Source organism: Theropithecus gelada, chromosome 11 (genome assembly GCF_003255815.1).
Source record: "Theropithecus gelada isolate Dixy chromosome 11, Tgel_1.0, whole genome shotgun sequence".
In the NCBI taxonomy this organism is placed as follows: Eukaryota; Metazoa; Chordata; class Mammalia; order Primates; family Cercopithecidae; genus Theropithecus; species Theropithecus gelada.
The window spans coordinates 113041961-113065820 of NC_037679.1; positions in this window are offsets into that span (position 1 = coordinate 113041961).

Sequence of the window (23860 nt, forward strand, 5' to 3'; positions counted from 1 at the left end):
ATTGGGGTATGAAAATAACCACAAATTATTGTATTAAAAATTTTTTCTTTCATAATCCAATTTACTTAGAATAGCATTTTCAAAAATTCATCTCACAGAAGGATACAAAATTGTTAGACTCCAAACTGAATATGAAACAAATATGCTAACAAGTGTTTAAGATGGCAAATTATCAATGGTCTACTGGCATAAGGATAGCCATATAGACAAATTAAACAGAATTGAGAGTCCAGAAATATACCGTGACATTATGGTCAGTTGATTTCAATAAGCTGCCAAGACATTTCAGTAGGAAAATAGTCCTTTTAACAAATAGTGCTGGGACAACTAGATAGCCATATGAAAAACAATGAAGTTGGAGCCCTACCTCACACCAGACACAAAAATTAACTCACAAACCGTACATCTGGTAAAGCGTTAATTCTAAAATATGTAAGAAACTCAAACAGCTCAATAACAGACAAGAAGATTTTAAAATGAGCAAAGGACCTGAATAAACATTTCTCAAAAGATGAGGTACAAATAGCCAACAGGTATATGAAGAATGCTCTCAACATCACTAATCAAAAGAGAAAACACAAATTAAAACTACAATGAGATATCACCTCATATCTATTAGAATGGCCATTATCAAAAATACAAAAGATAGCAAGTGTTGGAGAGGATGTGGAGAAAAGGGAACCCTTGTACACTGTTAGTGGATATGTAAATTAGTACATACATTGTGGAAAACGGTATTGAGGTTCCTCGAAAAATTAAAAATAAAACTGCCATATGATCCAGCAATCCTTCTACTGGGTATATTTCCAAAGGAAATGAAATCAATATGTCAAAGCAACATCTGCACTCCCATGTTCATTGCAGTGTTATTCACAAAAGCCAAGATGCGGATTCAATCTAAGTATCCATCAACAGATAAATGGATAAAGATATTTGGTATACACACACAAGGGAATAATATTCAGACTTTTTTAAAAAGGCAATTTTGTCATTTGCAACATCATGGATAAACCTGGAGGACATTACGTTAAGTGAAACAAGCCAGGCACAGAAAGGTAAATACCGCATGACCTCAGTTATATGTGTAATCTAAAAAGTGTAACTCATAGCAGCAGAGAATTAGAATGGGGGTCATCAGAGGCTGTGGAAAGGAGGCTTGTCCAAAGATACAAAATTTTGGTTAGACGGGAGGAATAAATTCAAGAGATCTATCGTACATGGTGACTACCGGTTAACAACAACACATTGTGTACTGGAAAATTGCTGAGAGTATTTTGAGTGTTCTCACCACAAAGAAAGTGATAAGTATGTGAAGTAATTTATATATTAATGAACTTGATTTAGCCATTCTGCAATGCATACATATGCTATGGTTTGATGTTTGTCCCCTCTGACACTCATGTTGAAACTTAATCTCCGTTGTAGCAGTATTAAAGGGGTGGGAAATCTGACTGTGGTATTTAAGAGGTGGGACCTTTGCAACGTAATTAAGAGGAATTAGGTCACAAGGGTAGAGCATCACTGGCTTTATATTAGTGGCATTAGTGGCCTTCTCTTTAGAAAGAGAGACCTGATCTAGCATACTCAGCCCTCTTGCCCTGTGATGTCTTCTGCCATGTTGTGACACAGCATGAGGCCCTCACCAGAAACCAACCATATATCTGATCTCACCTCACATCTATTAGAATGGCTATTATCAAAAGCACAAAAGATAGCAAGTGTTGGAGAGGATGTGGACAAAAGAGAACCCTAGTACGCTGTTAGTGGATAGGTAAACTAGTACATACATTATACGTACTACATACATTGGAGTCGTACCTCACACCAGACACAAAATATTTCTGCTCCTATAACAAAATACCACATACTGGGTAATTTATTAGTAACAGAAATGTATTTCTTATAGTTCTGGAAGCTGTGACGTCCCAGATCAAGATTTCAGCAGATTTGGTATCTAGGGAGAGCCCATTCGCTGTTGCCAGGCACAATGGCATATACCTATAATCCCAGCTACCTGGGAGGCTGAGGCAGGAGGATCACTTGAGCTCAGGAGTATAAGTCCAGCCTGGACAACATAGAGAGACCTCATATCCACACACACAAAAAAAAATTTTAAGTAATCAAATAAATATTTTTAAAATGAGAATTGCCTTGATGAACAACTCAATATGAACCTCACCTCAATCCTAATTTTGTAGATTTCTACATCTTTCAACTGGAAAGAACCTTAGCAATCTTAGTTTCATTTCTGTTTGAGAAAAGACAACCAGAAAACTTTCTTAGACTAAGAAAATATATCACATGAATTTTCCTAACTTTCTTCTGAAGATCAGATAAGTCAAAGTGCTTTGCAAAGAACTGGCGCAGTAAATATAGTGTATTATAATTGTCATTTTTTTCACAACATTAAAGGCCATAAATGAAAGAATAGAAGTATACGCTTTTTGTCTTTGGCCCCCTCATCTAGCTTTCCACGCAGTTTTAACAGAATTTCAAATCATGTATTCCCCTCCCTCTAAAAGGGATTTGAATATTACATGAGAAGGTTTAAAAGCATATAGGAAAAACCTGCTTCCTGAAAGTCTTCATTGATTGAACTTGCTTCGGAAGGCCACTTGCTCCCTCTCCTCCTTCAGCCTCCAACCCCCTCCCAAAAACAGAGGGGGAAAATCAATGTTTTGTTTTTTAGTGCTGTGAAAGTTTATGGCTAAATAGCAAAAACAGATAAGAGTGATATGGATATATACCTCCCTCTTGAACTACTGAATAAATATGAAAGCAGTAATCCAGATATCTTTTTGTGCACGAGCCTTTAATGGCAAAATAGGAACAGTGTAAACAACAGAGTTTCCTATTGAGGATTTACAAAGAATTTTACAATATTGGAAAAATTGTTTAACATTAAAATGGAGAGGAAAATTTATGGAAATAGGCCTATGTGTTCCAAAAGAAATGGAAGGGAAAAAATGAGATCACAAAGTTACTCAGTTCTTAGTGAAAAATAAACATAACCTTGCAGTTATTCACCATTCTAGTCAAGTTTTCATTAAATTCTGGTGAGAGTACTAAAAAAAAAAGGGGGCTGAATCAGTCAGGTTTCTAATACACCACTCTAAAAGAAACTTTAAGATGCTGGTCTACATATCTAACAACAGTTGATCAGAAGTGTTTATTGTCATTTTGTCTAAATCTGTTCCTGCTCCTGTAACAAAATACTATAGACTGGATAATTTATAAATAATGGAAACGTATTTCTCACAGTTCTGGAGGCTGGAAAGTCTAAGATCGAAGTGCTGGCAGATTTGATTCAGGTCTGAAGGCTTGCTCTCTGCTTCTGAGAGGGTATCTTGTTGCTGCGTCCTCCAGAGGTGACAAACACTGTGCTCTCACATGATGAAAGGGATAGAAGGGCAAAAGGACCTACTTGGTTGCCTCCAGTCCTTTTTTAAGTGCATTAGTTCTTTCCATAAGAGCAGAGCCCTCATGCCTAATCACCATCTAAAAACCCCACCTTTTTTATTGTTATTATTTCTTTTATTTCTTTTAGATACAAGGTCTTACTCTGTCTCCCAGGCTGGGGTGTACTGGCGCAATCATAGCTCACTATAACCTGGAACTCCTGGGCTCAAGCGAACCTCCCCCATCAGCCTCCTAAGTAGCTAAGACCACAGGTGCAAGCTACCAGACCCCACTGATTTTTAACTTTCTTTGTAACCCTCCTGCCTCACCTCAGCCTCCTAACTTGTTGGGATTACAGGGGTGAGCCACTGTGCCGGGCCCTAGAAAATTTAGTAATCAATGCAATGACTGAATTTTGTGATTAATAGTTGCAAAAAGACAAGGGGACAATTCCCAGAGGAGTAGATTTGTGAAATCTCTTAAGGAAAGTGTAGGATTTTCTCTGGACCAAAAAAAAAAAAAAAAAAACGAGTTTAAGGGAAGTTCTTTAGAAGCAAAAAAACCAAAACCAAAATGGTAAGCCTGAGGCCAGATCAGGCAGAACCCTTTTGGTTATGAAAACCAGCGTGGACTTCATCCTGTAGAGTACACTTTGCTGGGCCACTGAAGAGTTTACCACCAGGGTAGATTATGCTAATTGCATAGTGTTACCTTTTCTGAAATTCCTATACATTTCAGTCAAACGTTATGAACTATTTTAAAGTGAGATATTTCTCACTAGAAACCTTTAAAATGTGACTGTCTGATAATTATGCTGTAAACCATTGCTCTGTGTCTTATTACACACAGACCTGCTTGCTATCTGCTTTACAGATGCTTATTTGTTTTTGCCTTTGATGCTTTGTATACCTATTTATGTTTATCAGTCTAAAGTTGCTCTCTATTACTGCATTTGTAAAAACCAATTGGGGAGCTAATCATCAGACTCCAGTGATCTTGTTTGTGCCATTTCAGATTATTCATCATGTACACACATTGTTTTTCATCCAAATAAATTCCAGCCAGATATAAGCTGTGAATTTTTTTTTTTTTTTGAGGCGGAGTCTCGCTCTGTCGCCCAGGCTGGAGTGCAGTGGCGCCATCTTGGCTCACTGCAAGCTCCGCCTTCCGGGTTCACGCCATTCTTCTGCCTCAGCCTCCTGAGTAGCTGAGACTACAGGCGCCCGCCACCATACCCGGCTAATTTTTTTGTATTTTTAGTAGAGACGGGGTTTCACCGTGTTAGCCAGGATGGTCTCGATCTCCTGACCTCGTGATCCGCCTGCCTGGGCCTCCCAAATTGCTGGAATTACAGGCGTGAGCCACCGGGCCCGGCCCAAGCTATGATTTTTAAAATTGGCCTTCTATAAACAGGAAGCCAGCTACTTAGGTAAACAAAAACAGCAAAGTTTCTTCCTTAATACAAAGAGCTGGAAATTGATTACAATCCGGCTATGTGCTGGGAATCTGACCAATCTTGATTCCCAAGTGAAGTCAATATTTGCTCGACATTTATTTAAAAGAAGTGTAAATCATCAACCACGCCTAACTTAGCCCCTTAAGTTACACAGTCATCTGTCAAGATACGTGAGGAATTAGTTCAGGACCCCGCAGGATTCCAAAATCTATGGATGTTCAAGTCCCATATATAAAATGGTGTAGTATTTGCAGATAACCTATGCATATAGCCCTATATACATTATTTCTAGATTATTTGTAATTTCTCATGCAATGTAAATGCTTTGTAAATAGTTGTTATACTGCATTGTTTAGGGGATAATGACAAGAAAAACGTCTATGCATGTTCAGCAGAGACATAACCATCCTTTTTTTTTCCCCCAAATATTTTCAATCCAAGGTTGGTTGAATCCACAGATACAAAGCCCACAAATACAAAGGGCCAACTCTACTCTAGAATAGTTTGAATGACACTTAGACTACAGCTGGACATGAGCTGTAGTTTAAGAGTTTCTGATTGTGTAGAAGTCTTGCTAAAAGGATTACTCTAGAACAAACATTTTCATCATATAAATCATTCCTACTTTGTCATGACAGGATTTCATTCTAAACTTCTAAATACTTACCAAAGCTACCTCAAAGTAAAGAGAAAACATTCAACAGCTCCTTTCATTAACTAGATAAAGCAAATACATACTACACGGAATCTGCCTATTTTTGTTTTATTTTTATCTCAAAATAAAGAAGTCATAGTTTCACTACTTGAAAGTGTCTCAAAGATGAATTACCATTAAAGTCACAGGAACAATCCACTCCTGACATTCTCTTAAGCAACACTGATTAGCTAATAAACTGGTTCATTTGCACTTGCTCCCCACAGAACAATATTATTCTTATTTTATCTTACTCTTCTGACACTGAGCTATAACATCTCATTGAAAATACAAGTATATTAGTAGTGTCTCACTCCAATTTAGAAGTGAGTTCTAAGAAAACTAAAGACAAAGACATCCCTATTTTCAGTGAAAAATACTGTTCAGGCAAAGCCTTTTAATCTAAACCCCTTTAAGACTGAAAGTTGTTTTAGTCTCAATTAACTTATAATTAGATTGTGTTAGAGAGAAAGCTTTCAACAAAATATCTACTAGTTCTAAAAACATAGCATTTAAAAAAAAATCCTTAGCCTGACCTCTGGTCCTTTACAAGACTTCCTACTATTTATAGTTCAATGAAAATAGATTTTATTCATGCTATCCTCATTCTATGTAGACTATTGGTTTAGAGATGTGTTTAATTGCTACAAGATTCTTTTGGATAGAAAATGCTTTGCTTCTTCTTTCCAGCATCTAATCCACTGGGTAGATTTAAAAATAAAATTGGTCCATCAAATAGCACAGCTCAGAAGAAACTCCTTTGTGGCTATAGAACATCGGGCCCACTTTAAAAGCAGTGACTGCCTGGTTCTTTTGAAGGAGAACATTCAAGTGCACACGAAGTGGATGACTCTGCAGTCTCTTGACAGGGGAAATGGATGTGAATGCAGAGCTCTGCCTGTCTTCTGCCCAGAAAGAACAGTCTGGAGCAGTCGAAATAGAAAGAAATTCTTATGAGAATCACATGAAGACAGAAAGCCAATGTCCATAAATTAGTTCTCAGGTCCAACTACCTGTGATTGTTATTCTCCACTTCTAAACTGAATCAATAGAGAGTTCTGAAAGTAAGGTCTGGTGTGGTCAGATTTTGCTTCTTTCCGTTTGAAGCATAAGCTTTCTTCGTAAGAATCTTTTGATGCATTTAGTATAAAGGATACAGTAAAATCCATTAACTTTGATCTTATTCCATTTTCGTTTTAAATGTATCAGCATTTTATTTGAAATTATATTAGGACGTCTGATTTTCCTACAGTGTACATTGGTTGCTTTTATAATCAGAAAAAATAAACTAATTAAAAGAAATTACATTTGAGGGAGTGTGGTTATCAAACTGTTCCTTAGTTACATAATCTACTCATTGTAAGAAACAAGGAAAGACATTCATCTTCCTTGCTGTATTTCAACATTTTCACCAAAACTTTATCCTTCTGTTTAAAAGTACTTTCTGACAATTCCTTTTATTTCATTAAGATTGCATGATCCCTTTTAAACGTTTTCTCTGAATAACATGGACTGACCTTTTCCCCGAGGGCCTGGGCTTAATGAATATTTTTCCATCACAAACCTCTTAGACTTGTTAAAAGGGTCCTCAAATACATAAGCTGATACTTCAGAGATAGCAGTGCTGCCCTCAGAGCTCCAGATTCGGAATAAAACTACTTAAAACACATCAATTTTCAATATTTCAAGTACATGAGGGGGAAATTGGCAATTATTGTCTTAAAGCAAAATTAATGCAGCATCAAATTTAGATGTGTTTAATTCCACCCTAAATCCGTAACAAGGTGGCACACAGATAAACTACTGTGCCCATGCTAAATACTGAAAATTCCAATTTAGAATATTAGTTAATAAACTGTTTTCAGGAAGCTACAATGTAAACACAGTTTTAAACATGTAGCAGACACGTAAATAATAGTATGGCTTTTAAAAATCCATTTCATCAGACCCCAGATGCCTGATTCCTTATGTGGGCTCCTGCCCCTAATTTTGGCATTAAATTGAGATCTGGCCCTTCAACTGTCCCGGGCTGTCTGCCATGAGTAGATGAAGCATAGCTTGTAGACAAATCGGCCCTAGCTCTGCCCATCGGGTACCATTCCTACCCCAGAGCATGAGCAGTCAACTTTGTTCTTTAATGTTTTATTTTCCTAAGGTACTTTTGATATAGCAAGCACTCAACTTTAAAGCACTGCCACCATGTGAGCATCACAAAGAACCCCATCAAAGCTGCTCTCCATGGTTATGTCTCAAGATTGGCCCCGACCCAAGATTACCAACCTGCACCTGCTTTCAAGTTTGCTCCAACAAACAGCTGGCAAGCTAGGGCTTTTGAGAAGCTTCTTGCTGTGCTGGACCACTTTTTGGCATATAGGCATGTTTCTTCAAAAGTTTGGAAGCCCCACTGGGTAGTTGTCTGACATTTTTTCAAAAGTCAGCAAGGTGCAAAACATCACATGAAATTGTCTTCCTTAGTATTTCAAAGGCCCAATCTGCTCCCTTGCTTTTAATTAGCCTATACTGACCCAATTAAATTCATTCATTCATTCAAAATTATATTTCTTAATTCCACTATTCAATTTAAACCAGTTGTCCAAGCTCAATAGGCAGCTAATTTTCACATCCGCCATAGTACACAGGGAAAAGCAGGAGGCTGGTAAAATCATATCTATATTTATGTCTTTTGTGGATATTTCATAGCATCAGACCAGAAAGCTCAACTGATTAGAGTAAGGCGCTAATGAGGCCAAGGTTGTGGATTCGATCTCTGCATGAGCCAATTAACTTCATTTAGACAAAACCACCATTCCACAGATGCAGACTAAACTCTTAAACCCAGCCGGCCATGTGAAAAACCACACCAGTGAGCTCAAGGGAATATTAAGAGAACAAGTGTGGGAAGTTCAGGGAAAGTCACCACCATTGCTTAGAGAAAAGAAAAAAACTTGTAAGTGATTCATTCATCAATAAACATCCCACATCTACCAGTGTGCACAGTAATGTCCTAGGCAACTGACAGGTATAAAGAAAATTAAGATGGGTAGAGCAGCTTACAACCTGACATCCAATTTCAGGAGACGTCCTTCCCCACAAAGAAATAAAGCCTAATATTAAGGTTGAGATGTGTAAAAAGGAAACTACAATATAAGCAAGAAGTAATTAGAAGACATAATATGAAGTATGGTAAGCGTCATGAAATCTAAAAAGCATCAGAGTCTTACAAAGGACAGAAAGTTCATGTTTAGCTAATATAATCAAGATGACCTTATGAAAAAAGTGAAATGTGGTCTGAAATTTATGGGAAAAATTGAGAGAAAATTCTAAAAAAATAGGTTATAATCAGATACTAGAAGGCTTTGAATACTAAATAATAAGTTTTATCTTGTAAGAAACAAAATAATTTTAATACAGCAAATAACCTTGTCAGAACACTGAGGGGCTAAGCTGGCCAGGGGATGTAGGACACAGTGAAGACAGGGGGGTCTGGATAAAAGCAGCCAAAATGACACTTGCTTGGTATCCTGTATTCCAGGGTCAAGGAGAATAGAAACAGATTCAGGAAATACTGGGGAAATGGAAATAGATAGGACTTGGAAACTGACCAGATGGAAGAAACTATTGAAGGAAGGGAAATAAAAAATACATGAAGTTTCAAAATGTAGTGACAGGGAAAATGGTAGCACCATAAACAGAAATAGGGAATAGAATGAAAGACTTAGAATGAACCAGGAAGAGGTCGGAAGGCAGATGATGCTGCTGAATTTGTGTGTGTATATGCTGAGTTTGAAGTATTGGGAAAACACTCAGCTGGATTCATACAGCGTGCTATTAGTTGTAAAAAGAAATAAGTCAATAATATCAAGCATTGCAAAAGAATAATGAAGAATGAAAGGAGACAAAAATCTATCTGATTTGATCATAAGGAGACTTGGTATTTCAACAAATGTATTTTTGTTATTTTTCCTCTGGGCATGTGGTAGGTTTATACTACCTCAACTGGCCCCATTGGCCAGATGGGGCTGTGTGACTGGTCCTGGCCAATGAGTTTGAGCACAAATTACCTGTCACATTTCCAGGCCAGAAAATATGCTTTTCCGGTGCAAAACTTGGCAGAATTCCCTTTTCCTTTGCCAAGGCAACCTGCCATGTTCCAAATGTGGGCTGCTTCATCAGCCTGGGTCTCAGAGCGAAGATGAGCCCCCAGCCCACCTGCAATGTTGCAGTAGTCAAATATACAACTCGTATATACAATATGCATGAGAAGCACACCTTTGAGATTTTCAGCGGTTGAGATTCTGGCTAAAATCAAGCCCATGTTGACTAATAGAGGAGAATTTTTGATAAACATCAGGACAGCAGCTTCACCAAAGAGATGAGGAAAAAGTCTGTCTTGCAAGGTTTGAAGTGATAGGATGGGGGAAAAGGTTATGTATTCAGCAAGATCACTGTGTTATTAATCCAGTCTTAAACAGATGAAAAGAATTCAGCAACTTTGAAGGTAACAGAAGACAGAAATAGACCAGGCGTGATGGCTCACACCTGTAATCCCAGCACATCGGGAGGATGAGGCAGGAGGATCACTTGAGGCCAGGAGTTTGACACCAGCCTGGGCAACATAGAGAGACCATGTCTCTCCAAAAGAAAATTTTTAAAAAGAGAAGAAAGAAACCGATAGTGAGAGATGTTGTCACCGCCTTAATACAGGGAAGTAGTAACAAGAGAGAAAGATTACGGGAGAGAAAAAGATTAATAGAGCAAGATTTCAAAATATTTGAAAGAACGCCAAAGGTTACCTTTAGAAAGCAATAATGAAGAGAAGGATTCATTAGCCTTAAGGAAATATTCAGATGAGGAGAGAAAAAAGGGAAAGAATTTATGTCAGACGGTTTCAGTTAATAGCGCCGGCTTCCTTTCCAGAGGCTGACATGCTTTAACATTATCACGATTTTACCTCTACTCATGAAATACTAAATAAAAGCAAAGTCTTTCGTAAACACGTATCCTCTTTTAGTATACATGAACAATTACAATGTTCTGAACACAGTGCTAAGCATGGTGAGGGACACAAGCACCTAGGGCCGGCTCAGCAATCACTCCAGTCAACCCATTCAAGACAGAGGGAAATTAGTGAATGCAGAAGACTGTATTACCCACTGTTTTAGAGTTTTGCTTTTCTTTTATTTTCTTTCCTTTTTTAGAGAGGGGGTCTCACTCTGTCACTCAGGCTGGAGTGCAATGGTGCAATCATAGCTCACAGCAGCCTTGAACTCCTGAGCTCAAACAATCCTCCCACCTCATCCTCCTGAGTAGCTGGGACTGTAGGTATACAACATCATGCCTGGCTTTTTTCATCTTCTTCTTTATAGAGACGTGGTCTCTCTATGTTGCCCAGGCTGGTCTCAGATTCCTGGGCTCAAGTGATGCTCTTGCCTTAGCCTCCTCAGTAGCTGGGACTACAGACATATGCCACCATGCCTGGCTTATATATTACTTAATGTTAAGGTTTAAAGTATAGATGACAGAATGACAGTTAAGGTCCAGAAAAGTCACAAAAGTCTCTTTGAAGCAACAGAGCTTGAAGGTATGCAAGATTTGAATAGAGACACAGGAAAAAGGAAGAATTTTGAATGATTAACATGACCCTGGCCAAGCAGATATTCCAGGATGAGCCTGGCATGCTCTTGGGACAAGAAGATTGATTGGCCTGTCTAGGGTAGGGAATGTATGTATGTGTTCAGTCAGGATCCTTAGCTGTGTACAACAGAAAGCTCTGGCTAATTTAAGGACTTGGATAGTTTACAAAATCTTCAGGAGAAACATAGGGCCAGGTTTAGAGGCTAAGCAGCCAGAGTCAATGACCAAAATCGTAATGCAAAACAGGTCTAGTGAAGGGTCTACTGTAGCTATCGATGCATAGACACATGAGTTTGCATTGTTGACCCCAAAGTACTGTCACTGATGCCTCTGGAAAGTGGGTGGGTATTGCCACTATCACCTCAAGTTTGCTTTGCATTTTGTGGCATCCTTTCATTTTCTATCTCTGTCTTAGGAGAGTCTAGAAGTATGTCCGAAGGAGAGTCTAGATCATGTGCTATGACACATGATGGCACTGCAAGGGAGGCAGGAAAAGTGATTATCTGGTATCTGCAGCCTCTACAGCGGGAGGGTAGCTCTGCTTCAGAAGGCTGGAGATTCCCCATAGATAAGAAGAGAGTTCCACTGTTGGATGGCCAAAAGTCTACTGCAGTGTCTATGACAAATGAACATACGACTGGAATAATTGCTGGAGAGTCAAGGAAATTGATACAGATATCCAAACAGAAGAATTTAACTTTGTATTTAAGGAAAAATGGAGCTATTAAATATTTCAGAACATAATAGAGACATTAATCATAAACAGAGTGGGTGATTTATAAACATTTGTTGAACGAATAAATAATTACAGCACTGTCCAGGATTAGCTAAATCCAAAAATGAATTGAAAGGATTCAAGATTGAAATGCTAGTCTGCAGCAGTCATCTAAGCACAAAAGGGGAACACCTTGAACTAGAGAAGTAGAAATGGAAATGGAGACAAAAACACTATATGAAAAATATTTGGAAGAGAAGATCAATAGGTCCTACTGATTTAGTGAGCATAACCAATAAAAGAGCAAATTATCTCCTAAATGATTCCAAATTTTTCAGCATAGGTCACTGAGAAAATTTAGACCCCAAAAGTGATTTGGCTGAACGTTCATTCTGAAGTCTTTAAATATTCTACTGCCACCCCCAATCTGCTGTTAACAACATCTAGTGAATTTTACATTGCACTGATTTAGCTTCCAGTTCTAGAATTTCTGTTTGGTTCTTTATGATAGTTTAAAATTCCTTGCTAATATATCTTATCTGTTTTCTTTTCATTCTTTGAACTTATATATAATAGTCCATTTAAAACCATTGCCTGCTGAATTCAAAATATGGGTCATTTTCAAATTGGCTCTTGATTTTGAATGACATGGTCCTGTCTTTAAAACTGTATTAGTAACTTTTTTTAGACTAGATAGTGCAGATAAACCATTATACAGACTGTGGATTCTGTTAACTTCCTTCGAAAAATTGATGCATTTTCTAAGGCAACTCAATTACTTGATGATCTGATGTATGATGGGCTTGATGAGCTGATGTATGCTCAGTTGCAAAGGATCTGTGGGAAGTGAAAGATGTTTTTTCCAAGTCCTTCTAACTTGGAAGAATTCAACTTCCAGTGCTATCTTCCTGATCTTATCAGGGCTTGATCAAAGACTGACTTTATTATGCCAGGTGTACTCTAGGCTGTACTCTAGAATGGGTTCTTAGAGGCCTTTCTGAGGTCTTAGCTGGATTGTAATAAATATTAGTGAAATGGCTGGGTGTGGTAGTTCACACCTGTAATCCCAGCACTTTGGGAGGCCGAGGTAGGCAGATCACCTGAGACCAGGAGTTCAAGACCAGCCTGAACAACATGATGAAATCCCATCTCTACTAAAAATACAAAAAAAAATTAGCCAGCATGGTGGTGCACACCTGTAGTCCCAGCTACTTGGGAGGCTGAAGCACAAGAATCACTTGAACCCGGGAGGCAGAGCTTGCAGTGAGACAAGATCACACCACTGCACTCCAGCCTGGGCAACAGAGTGAGTGAGACTCTGTTTCAAACATAAAAATAAATAAATAAACAAACAAATAAATAAGTATTGGTGAAATGTTAACTGGATTTCTCTCCTATGGCTGGGCTGGAACTCCAAGTCCCCAGCACCAGTATCTCTAGTCCCTCAATCCTACAATCTCAAGCCTCAGCTCTCTGATAAGCCTTGAGTAGTGTCACCCAGCCCATATCCAGCTTAGTCCTCAATCAGGACTGGTGCGGAACCACCGTACCAACTTCTGTAGCTGTACATAGCTTCTTCCTCTTCGGTACCCGCCTGTCCCAACTGCTTCTGCTGTCCTGAACTCTAACCTCAATCTCTTCAAGCAGAGCATCACCATGTGAATTCTAGCCCCCAGTGCTGTGGCTGGGAAATGTTTCCCAGGTACATTCAGGTCAGTTATGGGTCTTACCTTGTGAGTTTTCCTTCTTTCAGGGATCTTTCTTCCACTGCCTGTTTTCCACAGTCTGGAAAGCGTTGCCATATGTATCTTGTTCAGTTTCATGGTTGTTGACGGCATGAGGCTAGCCTTGTATCAGTAACCTCATCATAGCCAGAAGCAGAAGACTGAAGACATTAAGCATAACAGGATGCTGAAACAACAAAGTGAAAATTCAATAGACTTCTGGCATCTGCTTTGTCTCAGCCCTTTATTCTAAGGCCAGTCAGTCCACACTCATTCCTCAGGAAGCCCTTAAGTGCTGGCTTCAGCCAAGCACTTCTCTGTGGCATTTGTCCAGACTGTTTGCCAGTTTTACATTCAATCTTCTTCCTCAAACCTTCAAGTTCCTTCTCACTAGGTTGGGAGGAGAGAGCAGGGGCCTTCCCTCCCTAGCCCTGAATTTTTCCCAGGCTTGAAACTAGAAGTTGTGACATTGGCTGAATTTTAAGGAGAAACATCTTCCCTTCTCTATACTTCTCACTGGGCTCTCCACATAGGAAGAGAAGTGGCATCACTCATGGCCCAGCCTCGGAGAAGAGCTGTTCGAAGCAGGCAGCCTATCCTCTGTGGCTTTTGTTCTTTCATCTGTAGGCCTTCTCCCCTCCATGATGTTCACAGATTGCCCTGTAGATGCCCAGCTTCTCTGCCTATCACAGGCTAAATCAGTCTGATTCCCTGGGAGAGAAAGCAGGAATCTACTTAGGCCTTAGGCACAAGGCACATTTCAAATTCATATCTATTAATAAAATAAACCCAGAGTCAAAAGATGTGTGATTAATTGGCCACCTCAAGCTTCAACAATGCCCTGGCTTGAGTCTTGCTCCTTATTTTGGTGACTCACTTAGGCAGTTTCCTTTGACTTTGAAGCTCTTATGAGGCTCTTGATTTCAACATGTGTCCTTAGTTTTACCAAACGTAACCCTATGTAACATAGTCCTTCTTCCCGCTCCAGCCCTTTGTGACATACGCTAACCCTGATTCCTCCTCCCTTATTTCTGACTGAAGATATGTGATTAGAATTCCAAAGGAAAATATTATTTTTGTTTCCCAAATAAGCTGTGTTTGGTGCTTGTGTTTGGAGGTTGGGGTTGATTCAATGTACAATATACCTCATACCAACAACAAAGGACCTGTCCCCATACGGACTGGTTAATTTAACTTTGTTCTACTCACCTTGGCTAACCTCCTAACTCTTCTAGTTCTTTGTTTTTCTTTTTCTTCTTTTTTTTTTTTTTTTTTTTTGAGATTGAGTCTCGCTCTGTTGCCCAGGCTGGAGTGCAGTGGCACAATCTCAGCTCACTGCAGCCTCTGACTCCTGAGTTCAAGTGATTCTCCTGCCTCAGTCTCCCGAGTAGCTGGGATTACAGGTGCACGCCACCAGGCCCAGCTAATTTTTGTATTTTTAGTAGAGCCCAGGTTTCACCATGTTGGCCAGGCTGGTCTCAGACTCCTGACCTAGTGATCTGCCCGCCTCGACCTCCTGAAGTGCTGGGATTACAGGCGTGAGCCACCATGCCCAGCCCAACTCTTCTAGTTCTTTATCCAAGTGGAACCTAAGGAGAGAGTATAATGATTACTGGAATTCCAGGACCTTTAGTGGAACAATAACCTGAGTCATGCTGAATTACTAATCAGTAGCATCCTTTATGTAGACCAAGAACAGCATTATCATTGCATACATTAGCAACAGAAGATTCCTCAAAATGAAAGAACCTTCATTCTTTGGTGTTAGACACATAGATGAAAAGGTTAAATGTTAAAAGAAAACACAGTATAAATGTTTAATCCTCAGAACAGTCAGGTCAATAGTTATGAATTAATTAAGTATCATTAGCATCATTTAAAAAATTTACCCAGCAAGTATTATATGCAACACTATGCCTGGCACCACAATGGAGAACAGACAACGGCTGCCTCAAGGAATGTACAAAGTAGTTGAAAAGGCAAGACACATTCATAGGACAATACTGCCAACAGTACAAAATTGTATGCAAGAAATGTCAGAATAAATAGGACAGGAAATGTGACAAAAAAGAAGAACGGTCATTGGATCCTGGAAACTATTCATCTTCAGTCTCACATTGGATGTTAGGATCTGAGTTGGACTTTATAGTTTAAATAGAATTTATTAGGTTGAATTATATGAAATCTTATGTCATTTTTATAGGTCAAAAATGTTGAATATCAGGAATTTTATATGGTCCAACCCAATAGCTAAGTGAGTCTCTTCTGTACATGAGAAAGCAAGGATGGACTCTGCAGCAATGGGGCACATTAGAAGTAGAAACCCATGGCCAGGTGCAGTGGCTCATGCTTGTAATCCCAGCACTTTGGGAAGCCGAGGTGAGCAGAGTGCTGGAGCCCAGGAGTTCAAGACCAGCCTGGCGAACATAGTGAGACCCTACAAAAAATACAGAAATTAGCTGAGTATGGTGTTGTGCACCTGTAGTCCCTGCTATTCTGGAGGCTGTGGTGGGAGGATCACTTGAGCTCAGGAGGTCAAGACTGCAGTGAGCCAAGATTGTGCCACTGCACACCAGCCTGGGTGGCAGAAAGAGAGAAACTCGGTCTAAAAATAAAAATAAAAAATGTTTTAAAGTAGAAAACCATACACTAAGTTCCAGTGCCTGACACAAAGTTGTATAGCACTCTCTGTTTTCAGTTATTTACTTAAAAAAGAAATAAATGCCAGCTGGGTGTGGTGGCTCACACCTACAATCCCAGCACTTTGGGAGGCCAAGGCGGGCAGATCACCTGAGGTCAGGAGTTCAAGACCAGCCTGGCCAACATGATGAAACCCCGTCTCTACTAAAATACAAAAATTAGCCAGCCATGCTGGCGGGTGCCTGTAATCCCAGCTACTCAGGAGGCTGAGACAGGAGAATCACTTGAACCCGGGAGGTGGAGGTTCCAGTGAACCGAGATCACGCCACTGCACTCCAGCCTGGGGCGACTGAGCAAGACTCTGTCTCAAAAAAAAAAAAAAAAAGGAAAGAAAAAAGAATGAAATGCATGAAACATCACCAAAAAGATAATTGCTTTGAGTCAGGAGCTATACATCTGTCATTGAATCCTCTCAATAATCCTGTAAGGTACATATTTCCTCATTTTTTACATGTAGAAACTGATGGTCAAAAAAAACCTTGCCAGGTCACATAGTAGTAAAGAGGGGAGTTGGGATGCAAACAAATCTGATGCCTTCACTGTTTCCTCCCCCTGTGTGCCATATTGAAGGAGAAAGCTAATACTTACCTCCCTGTAAAAATAGACCCCAGCTTGGAGAGCACTGGATTCAGTTGATCAAGTTGCTGTGTTTCCCCCAAATCATCTAAGGCTATGTGTTCTGTATTAGCGAGAGGTTCGGTCAACAATTGTAAAAAATGTGCCAGTATTATTAATAAAATTAGTAATTACTCAAAAAATAACTAGGTAATTGGTGTTTTCAGATATCTTTCAGGCAAAGAAAATTTTTCCTAACTTAGTACACTCGAAATCCTATAGATCCTATTCAATGTATGCATGGGAAATGACATTTTTCATATCTATTCAGTATTTTGAATTATACCTTAGATTAAAAAAAGATTAAGATGAGCACTGTAGCTTTCCCACATGCTACAAAGATCAATAGTGAGACTATTTTTGCTTTAAATTCTTTTAAAAGAATTTTCATATCGTTTCCGGCTAGGTTCTCTATCCATGTGATGTCTGGCTGGAAAAATAATCCTGCCCTCTGCAATTCTTAATGTGCCCTTGATTGCAGGACGCATTAGATAGTGTGATACTCAAGAGAAGGATTTAAAACACACCAAAGAGATTTCACGAAAATCAAGATTCCCTCTGCATAAGGTTGATATGTTCTTGTACCTTAAAATAGTTTATATTTTTCCTAGAGCTATGTTGAATGTCTTCTAACTAATTATGAGAAATTCAATTCTTCTCATCATGGTATATTTGCAATTCAACTCAAAGACACAGAAGAGCAGCTAAACGTTTAGAACTTTTTTCTTTTTTAATTAAGTTTCATTTACATTAATCTTCTGATTGTTTCCAGAAATCTAAGATGTTTGCAAATCCTCATTTATACTAAGGTCTATTATTTAATAAGTATTAGGACCTTGGAAACCTACTCTCTAAAAGATGATACTGAAAAATAAATTATATAGTTAGCTAATTTTGTATTAAGGAACTAGAAATAAAAACTATCTTTTTTAACCCTGTTATAAAATCATATAAAATTACTTTCCTCTAAAGATATAAGCTATATCAGCGGCCGGGCGCGGTGGCTCAAGCCTGTAATCCCAGCACTTTGGGAGGCCGAGACGGGCGGATCACAAGGTCAGGAGATCGAGACCATCCTGGTTAATACGGTGAAACTCCGTCTCTACTAAAAAGTACAAAAAACTAGCCGGGCGAGGTGGCGGGCGCCTGTAGTCCCAGCTACTTGGGAGGCTGAGGCAGGAGAATGGCGTGAACCCGGGAGGCAGAGCTTGCAGTGAGCTGAGATCCAGCCACTGCACTCCAGCCTGGGCGACAGAGCGAGACTCCATCTCAAAAAAAAAAAAAAAAAAAAAAAAAAAAAAGATATAAGCTATATCTTAGGGATTTCAGAGAAATCTAAATAGTGCACACACAGGATAGAGACCATTGCCTCATTTTAAAAAAAGTTCTTCATATATTGATTATTGCTTAACCTTTTATAGGTGATTTAACTTTTCTCTCACCACAAAAAGAATTCTGACACCAACTATCCTCTCACAGACAAATTATTATCTCACTACATCTGAAAACCTTTGAATAATTATTGTTTCACTGAATCCGAAAACCTTTTATTTTGGGGGTTTTTTTGTTTGTTTGTTTGTTTGTTTGTTTGTTTTGAGACGGAGTCTCGGAGTCTCGCTCTGTCGCCCAGGCTGGAGTGCGGTGGCCGGATCTCAGCTCACTGCAAGCTCCGCCTCCCGGGTTCACGCCATTCTCCTGCCTCAGCCTCCCGAGTAGCTGGGACTACAGGCGCCTGCCACCTCGCCCGGCTAGTTTTTTGTGTTTTTTAGTAGAGATGGGGTTTCACCGTGTTAGCCAGGATGGTCTTGATCTCCTGACCTCGTGATCCGCCCGTCGCGGCCTCCCAGAGTGCTGGGATTACAGGCGTGAGCCACCGCACCCGGCCTGAAAACCTTTTAAATGTCTCATCTTGTTCACCATTGATAAGCTTTGAAATATAAATCACGCAAACTTTTAAATACACTGATTCATGCAAGGCATTTGTTCAGTCGTTTAGAAATTAGCAGTCACTGCCTCTACTTCCTCTTTACTCACTCCTTATTCCAACACAAACTGGCTTTTCCTATCCAATAGCCTCCTTATCGTCACTTATGACCACTTCTGGACTTTACTCAGAGCTCAACCTTTTTAATTTCTCAGCCACATTTTCTACATCTGATTCCTTCCTTCTTCTTTCTCTCTCTTCTCCTTTGGCTTTGATAAAGTTTTACTATCCTTGTTCTTTTGTGTTTCATTTGTATCTTTGCTTTCTCCCTTAACCAGCTAAACAAATTATCCTATTAGAGCTTCAGGGTTTGCCTGCATCCAAAAGGGCACCAAATCTGTCTCTAGCCGAGAACACTCTTAATATCCAGATCCAAATATTTGCGTGCCCACCTTATTTCTCCCCGCATCGGTCCACTCTCCTCCTTTGACACGACGTTTCCCTAGTGGGAATCCTCTTATTCTCGCCTCAGACACCCAACCCACATGATTTATTTCTGTTAATGATATACTAACTTTCCAGTCAGTCTGACACAAAACTGAAGAGTGCTTTTCATTCTTCCTCCTTTGACCCCTACTTCAAATCAGTCAAATTCACAATATCTTTCAAATCTCTGTCTTCTTTTCTAACACTGTTCCTGAAAAGGGTGTTTCCTGATTTTATTTTAGTGATGTGTGTAATGCCTTTTCTTTTTTTCAAAAGTGTATGCTCTAAAAAGAAAGGGATGGTGCGTTATGCATACAGGATAATCCTTTGACTGTGCCATTAAATGCTGGAAGGGCACTAGGCTCCAAAATTTCTTCTAAGAAGGGGTTTAGAGGTGGAAATCTGGCTGGGGGGACGGGAAGGCCTTGGAGATTTCATTTAAAAGACAATGGCGTGGTTAGCATACCATTTTCACTTGGGCTATGTGGGTGGTTTTGGGATTCTGATGAAGATTTTGGGGGCTACAAAAACTCTAGATCTCTTAGCACTGCCTCAACTGGGCAGCCCATTGCCCAAAAGTAAATTTTATTAAGAGAAGACCAGGGGTAAATCCAGCTTCCAAAGATGGTAAAAGGAGCATTTTTTGTTTTCCTAGAGGCACTGCCAGTCCCTATTGAGCCCAGCTCAAAGGGATGTCAGGCTCTCCTCTTTGTCTCCTCCCTTTCTTTCTTTCTCTCACGGTTCTCTTACCCACTTGCCCTCTTCGCCCTAGTTCCACTTCTCACTCCTCTCAGCCAGTGTCTGCTTTGCAGAAAGAAGGGACAAAGGGAAGCTGCTTTTCTCTGCTCAGAACCAGATGAAGCATCTTCATCTGACTGCGTAGTGCTGATGCATTATTCTAAGGAAACTCAGTCTCTTATCTCCAATTTACCATTTTTCTGCTGTCCAAATTTGGAATAAATCAGAACTCCAGGAAGGGAGAGTAAGCACTTCACCCAAGAGGATTAAGGATTTTAAAAACCCATCCTGCAATTCACATAGTCTCACAAAATTTAACATAGTGACTAACACAAATAAATATTTGATAAGCAAACTAACAAATATGTTCTCTGTAAAGATCCGTAGAAGAAATGGAAAGAGTCTAAAAACCAAATATACTAAATTCTAATTAATGTGTAATGCTTTGTAAAATACAGTAAAAGAATTTAATCATTTTTCCTTGAATTAATGGTGCCTTCCTAATGAGTCTAAGTTGTTAATGAATTTGGCTTAGCTGTAGTAAAATCAATGAAGCATTTCTATCAAATCAGTATTCAGAGTGTGTGCCCATTGATTTCAGCATAATGCTTTATATGTGAACTACCAAAACACACTTATTTACAACCCAGTGCTCAAAGCTTCCTCACTTGAGAAGATTAAGAAAAATGCTGATGTTTTAGAGACAGTCCAAAATATAGAGTTCTAAATGTCATCAATTAGGATATAAAGCCTTATATTATACCAGGCATTTTGGTAAACCATGTTCTATATTTCCACTAGATAAACCAACTAGGGTAAATGTTACACAGTTGAGATTTGGATTTGTCTGGTTGCCAACACCCATCCCTCCTTCAGCAACCATTTATAGGGGCCAAATAGGGACAGAAAACAACAGTTTTGTGTGTGGATGCTTGGGTCCAAAAAAAAAAAACAAACAAACAAACAAACGCAAAGCACAGTATCTAGTTCATTTAATATCCTGCCCCAGGGACTCATTCTGAACGATAATACAGAAAAAAGGCTACAGAGAAAGGTTGAAGTGGCTGTTTACACAAAGAACTTTGTGAGGTTAGCACCATATTAACAATCTTCAAGGCAGAGCGAGGAAAGGGCATTTTATCATTTCTGCAAACAACATAGCACAGCGCCAGTGTTGCAGTACACATGGAGAGGAATCCAGTGGTCTTCGGCAATGTGGAGATTTTGCAGCTTGGGGAGCACTGTCAGAAAGTATGCTGGATACAGAAGTTGCATTTGCACAGAGGTCACCCTAAGGCAGCTTGCGCCCGGCAGCTCTCAAAAAGACTTAAATGCAACAGGGCTAGAGTGAGTTTGTGAACACATGTGAATCCCAGGAATAGCTAGGGAGTTTTACAGGTTGTACAAGTGGTAATCAGCCAGCTAACAAAATAAAGATATATGCTAACATGGCCTCATTTGTAACTAAAGCCGCCGAAATTTGGGGATATTTAGAATATAGTCATAAATACGTAAATGAAAGCACTTCTGATTCAAAGGTAACCATTCTAATTGGTTAGAATTAGACTGTGTACAATTTCACTTAAGTCTGAAGTTTTCAGGTATTTGGATGCCAGAACATCACCTTTAATTTGATACAAATCTCTCCTTTCTTGATTATTCATCCTACCCAAACTGAAAACAGCAAAACACATTTATTGAGAGTTCTTTTTTTGAGAAACTACATCGAGCAGTGTAGAGAAATAAAAAAATGGAATAAACAATGTTCCCTCAATGAACACAAAATGTATTTGGGGATATGAGATGACACATAAAAGACAATTAAAATAGATTAAAAACATATGTTTATATGCACATAAAATCCTTCTGGAAGAATTTGTAAATACAGTGGTTTTGTCTGCAGAGGAGGACTTTAAGACAGGGGTAGATGTGAAACTTTCTTTTCACTCTTAGCCATTTGCACAATTGGAACTTTTTTGCCATGCTCTTTCAAGAAAAAAAAAAATAATTGAGTTGTATTTTTCTAAAGTACAAAATGGAGGATTATTAAAACCTAGTTGTAACCTGAACAAAAGCATAGACCTTTAGAGTCAGACATGACACTGTTAACTGACCTAAGCCAATTAAGCCTTTCAGAATTCTCTGGTTCTTTTTGGTAAATGTCTGTGATCTCTGGCACTTAATAGTAGATGATAATGCTATCCACAGTCCTACCAACAGACAGGATGTTATAATAAAGGCAAATCTCAGACAAAATATTGTGGCAAATACAAATTTTTATTAGGAAGCAGGCATTAAAAATGCCATACAACCTCTAAGGTTGGTGTAGTCCTATCTCAGATGTTAGGCCCTCAAACATCTGTCTTGCAAGAATGTGGAAATATTTTAGCATTAGAATCAGCTAATCTTCTACTTGGATTAGACAACAGCATTTTCCATTAAGTGTTAGATGGATTAAATGGAATCCTTGGCCCGAGTGCTTCTTCACAGAGCTTTAGGCCAATGAGTTCCTTAGTTCTTATTAATATGTAATATTATGATGCAATATTGTTATGCAACATTTATAAAGGTGTCTACATATGATTTGGGTCATATTTTAAATATCACTTATTTCACCAACAAACAATGATTTCTAACAGAAGCAGCACGGTATGATGATAAAGAATATAGGCTCAGCAGTTAGGCTGTCTGGATTCAAATCTGTCTGCACCACTCACTAGCCACATAATCTTGAACAAGTTATTTAAACTCTCCATGCCTCTTTTCTCTCATCAGTAAAGTAGGAATCCTAACTATGCCTACCTTGTAGAGTTATGAGAATTAAATGAGATGATATTTGCAAATTGCTTAGATTGGGGTCTGGCACATAATAAGTGTTCTATGAGTATTTATAAATATATTAAATAAGCAACCTTTATCCTAATTAGTGAACTCTCTAGCAATGATTCTGATAGTAATATCAGGTTTTCTTACAGCCTTGTAAGATACTGATAGTGACTCCACGTAGAAGAAAGGGAAGGTACGATTACTGATCATTTTGAAATTCTAGGTTTTCCTAAGAATTAGTGTTCCCTTCTGTAATAGAACCTCCTGCATATGCAGGTGTTATTGGCCCTCTTAGTGTCACCCTGTGGTACCTAGAGTTTGGGGAACTGCTGAAAAAAATGCTGATACTCTAATTACTGCTATTGCTATGAGTAAGAACTCTCCATCTCAGACTGAGAGTATTGTGTCTTCTGCAGCATCCATGAAACTATAGCAGATAAACTTAAGTTGCGAGTAGTGTAAAATCTCAGCCCTTCACATTCTTGACAATTTTAAGGGTATATTATTAGCCAATGTATGCCAATACATTAGACAAATTACATGAAATCAACAAACTTCTTGAAAGATACAGTCTACCAAATTTCTTCATGATATTGGGAAAGGCAGATCTTTCTTGAACAGGTCACAAAAAACACTGCCCTGAAGAGGAAAAATAAATAAATTAGACTTTAAAAAATTATGATTTTTGCTATTTGAAAAACATCATCAAGAAAACAAGAGGGCAAGCCACAGACTGGGAGAAAATATTCATCACTGACATGTCTCACAAAGCACTTGAACCTAGAATGTATAAAGAACACTTCCAGCTCAACATGAAGTCAAACAACTTAATTTTTTTAATGGGCTAAATATTTAAATAAAAACTTACAAAAAGTTGTAAGAATGCCTAAGAAGCACATGAAAATATTCCCTACATCATTAACCATCAAGGAAATGAAAAATAAACCAT